This window comes from Achroia grisella, unplaced genomic scaffold (assembly GCF_030625045.1).
Source record: "Achroia grisella isolate CSIRO2021 unplaced genomic scaffold, CSIRO_AGI_Agris_v1 utg43482, whole genome shotgun sequence".
NCBI classification, from domain to species: Eukaryota; Metazoa; Arthropoda; class Insecta; order Lepidoptera; family Pyralidae; genus Achroia; species Achroia grisella.
The window spans coordinates 9385-14076 of record NW_026712857.1 but is presented as its reverse complement, the minus strand read 5'-3'; positions in this window follow the sequence as shown (position 1 = coordinate 14076).

The following is a 4692-nucleotide window of genomic DNA, read 5'->3' as shown; positions in this document are numbered from 1 at the left end:
AATAACAATCACAATTTCTTCACATTTTATTATTTACATTTTTTAAATAATGTTATGGTGTGGCACTATCCGAAATTAAATTAATTACCCAAATATCTACGTTATAAAGAAATAATGTGTGGGTGTTTATTTAAAAAAAGCATTAACACAAAATTAATAAAGAATAGGTATTAATAAATATATGGTTGTTGTATCAAAATAGAATTTTCTTATTTTTCACTAAAATAAAAACTAACTGCTTTTTTTTATAAAATAAATGACCTTTTCATTGTGTCATACATTATGAAACTATTTAAATTATTTAACTGATTGTAAGAAACAAAATGTTGGTTTGTAGATTAATACTGTAAAATTACTTTGTACGGAAACGTATCAAAAATATATTTTTGTGCTGCGACAAAAATCATTTACACTAATATTATAAATGCGAAAGTAACTCTGTCTGTCTCGCTTTCACGCCAAAACTACTGAACCGATTTGATTGAAATTTGGTGTACAGATAGTCTAGACCGTGAGAACGGCCAATGGTTACTTTTTAATGCGAAAATGGGTTGTAAGGGGTTAAAAGGGGGATGAAAGATTGTATGGAAGAATCGTCATTTTTGAAGATAGAAGCTTAGAAACTTATTTTGAGGCTGTTGATTAAATATAAATAAAAATGACATTCAATGTTTGTAAAAAAATACCCTTAAGGGGGTAAAATAAAATAGGGGATGCAAGTTTTTATGTAAATTCGTCATTTTTGAAGCTAGAAGCTTGAAACTTATTGCTGAGACCGTTGATTAAATATAAATACATATGACATTCATTGTTTGTAAAAAAATTACCCTTAAGGGGGTAAAATAAAATAGGGGATGCAAGTTTTTATTTATATTCGTTATTTTTTACTAGGGCTTGAAACTTAGTTTTGAGGCTGTTGATTGAATATAATTAATATAACTGTAATATATGTAGGTAGTTAAGTGAATCACAAATACAATTGTTGTAGGAAGGTTGCGCTCATCTCGAATTAAATGTTATATAGTGAACGGACGTATTTTAATTGTGCTCCTCAAATAACTGATATCATATCCTTATATGTTGTACAGTGGCGACGAGGAATAAAGTGCCTATGAGCAATGTTTTTGAAGGTCGTAATAGTGATTTATAAAAAAAGTATAAAATGTCTTAAAAAAAATCGGACCTTTTAACCTTGACAACACACAATTGGGAAAATTATTAGTTTATTTCAGTCATAGATTTAAGTCATGTCTTTCATGAACCCACTCGTGTAACTGCCACGTCTGCTACTTGTCTTGACAATGTTTTTTGTAACTGTGAGTATACAGAAAAATTCATAATAAATAAACTTCCTTCAGATCACTGTGGTCAAGTTGTTAAGTTTAACAGTCAGATCAATAAAGTCAACAATAATAAAAAATCAAAAAGACAAATAAATGTTTACAATATTAACAAATACAAAAGCGCGATTAAAAATAAATTGGATTTGCTGTTACAATATAGTAATAATCCTGATTATCTTTACACCAAGCTAATTACTATTCTATCAGGAGAATATGAACAATTTTCAAGAAAAAGAAGTATATGTTAAATCTAAATTCACGGAATGGGCAACAGTAGTTATACTTAAAATTATAAATATTTTGTTTGATTTATACGATAAAAAAAATATCGATTTGATGACAAATTCACCACTTATGTGAAAAATTATTCAAAAATTTTTAAAAAAGTTTGTATAACGGCTAAATCTAATTATATTAATAAACAAATTAACCAGTCTTCTGACAAAATTAAAACCATCTGGGGCATTATAAATAAAGAAACCGGAAGATCTAAATTAGCCTATAATCAATTTGCATTAAATTATGATAATAAATTAATAACAGCAACAAAAGATGTAGTTAATGTTTTTGAAGATTTTTTTGCTAATATTCCGATTAACATTACATCTTCTCTGGACTCATCTCCATCTCGAGCAAAAATATTACTAGAGTCTAATATCGGTTGTTGTGCTTTAAGATTTAAATTTTCACATGTTAGCCCCGTTCATATCATAAAAATATTCAAACATCTAAATTTAAAAAATACAGAAGACCTTTGGGGCATGTCTGTAAAAGTAGTTAGTTCTTTCATAGATATTGTTGCTCCATATCTAGCTACTATTTTTAATAAATGTATTGATAATGGTACTTTTCCACAATTAATGAAATTTAGCAAATTAATCCCACTATTTAAATCAGGAGATAAATTTGAGCCAGGGAACTATAGACCTATATCTATTTTGCCAGTTCTAAGTAAGGTGTTTGAAAAGATAATGTTAAATCAAATGTTACAACACTTCAGGGTTAACGGACTGCTTCACAGTCAGCAATATGGTTTCACCGCCGGCAAGTCTACCACTGACGCAGGTGTTGCGCTGATGACACATATTTTCCAATCTTGGGAGAAATCACAGGATGCACTCGGAGTTTTTGTGACCTATCAAAGGCATTTGATTGCGTGGATCATAAAACACTTTTGTACAAGCTCGAACATTATGGTATAAAAGATAATGATCTAAAATTAATGAGAACTTATTTAGAGGATAGGGTCCAAACTGTAGATATTGACGGTATTAAATCTAAGGGAGCTAATATTGGAATGGGCGTTCCACAAGGGTCAATCTTAGGCCCCTTTCTCTTTTTAATTTACATAAATGACCTTCCCTTTATGGTAGAGAAAATTGCAGATATAGTGCTGTTTGCGGATGATACTTCGTTAGTGTTTAAAATTGGACGTCAAACTAATCAATTAGACGATGTAAATTGTGCTATGTCTGCTATATTAAATTGGTTTACATGTAATAACCTATTATTAAATTCCAGCAAAACAAAGTGTATAAAATTTACACTTCCTAATGTAAGACCAATAAATACACAGTTATTGCTTAATGACGAAATAGTAAATTTTGTTAATGATACAGTTTTTTTAGGTATAACAGTGGACTCGAAATTACAATGGGGGCCCCATATTTCAAAATTGGCCAATAGACTCAGTTCAGCTGCATATGCAATTAGAAGAATTAGGCAATTAACAGACGTGGCGACGGCTAAACTTGTATACTTTAGTTATTTCCATAGCATTATGTCATATGGTATTACTATGGGGTAAAGCAGCCGATATAAATACTATATTTATTTTACAAAAGAGAGCCATACGTTCTATTTATGGTATGGGTTCAAGAGAGTCATTACGTCAGTGTTTTAAAGATTCAAATATCCTCACCGTTACTTCACAATACATTTATGAGAATATCATGTATACACGGAAGAATTTAGACAGTTTTAGAAAACTTAAAGACTGTACAAATAGAAGCTTACGCAATAAAAATAAGCTAATTTTACCTAAATGCCGCCTGCACAAAGTCAGTAATTCATTCTATGGTAATTGCGTAAGATTTTATAATAAACTGCCAGAATCTGCACTAAATCTGACAGAGAGGCAATTCAAATCTTATATTAAACAATTTTTGTGTAAGAAAGCCTATTACAGGATAGACGAATTCATAGAAGACAACATATCAAGTAAATAATTAGTTTATTAGCATACAACGTTATAATTTGTTTATCTCATTGCTTTCTTGATTCAATTATTTTAGAAATATGAAAGCGTAGCGGGTTTTGTATTAATTGCCGCATGCATTCTTATGTGAAATGTGAATACTATAAACATCAGATGGCAATTGTGAGTAGCTATGACGTGGTCTGGTGTTTTGAGTAGTCATGCTCACTAAAATGTCCAGACTTGTGGCGGCGTGGTGGGCCGGGTCATTGGGCTCCCTAAAATATGGTCGAGCGCAGTGATGGCTGGCTCATCCGTCATACTCGTGAACGGGTGCTGCTTGTAGGGACTGGTCTGCTCTAATCACTATGACTGATTTCCTCTTATTAATTGTTTAACCAGTTGGTTATGTATTCAATATTTTTTTCTTTTTTGAGTATTTAATTGAATTAGTGCTAATCGGTGGTTTGTATTCACACACTTAAACTTAAATTGTAAGTAAGAATAAATTATTTAAAAGAGCAACACACAAGTTTCTTGCTTGTTCTTCTTGTGATGAGACAGCATTCCGAATGAGCGGTAGATTAAAAAAAAAAAAAATGTTATGACTATTCAAAAGTGCTTCAATGTAAGTTTATTTGAATAAATGATTTTCTATTCTTCTATTCTATTCTATTCTAATATTCCGCTGCAACTTCATAGTAGTGTTTTATCGATAGAAATGATTTATGTTGCGGTCATTCGACCTTACTTGATCGCATTTTTTAAATTGAAATGATTTCATATTGCATCACAACTTCAACAGAAACAATTTCATATCGTGTTACATAATTAGCCCACAGTTGATATGTTACACAATCGATTACGATGATTGTTTTTACAAGCAATCTATCTACTAATTTCCTCACTACATCAGTCGGCCGTGTGTCGGTTCAATACGTACATACATCAACGTACTAGTATGTACAGGTAGGTACGTATTGAGTATTATGAAGGTAGTAAGGTATTAAGAGGTACAGTTTGGGAGTAATCTCTGGTACTACTGAACTGATTTTGAAATTCTGTTACTACAATAACATCAATAACAGTACAGGCTACAGGCTATGTAACATCACGCTACGATTTATAGGAGCGGATTAGCAAATAATAAAT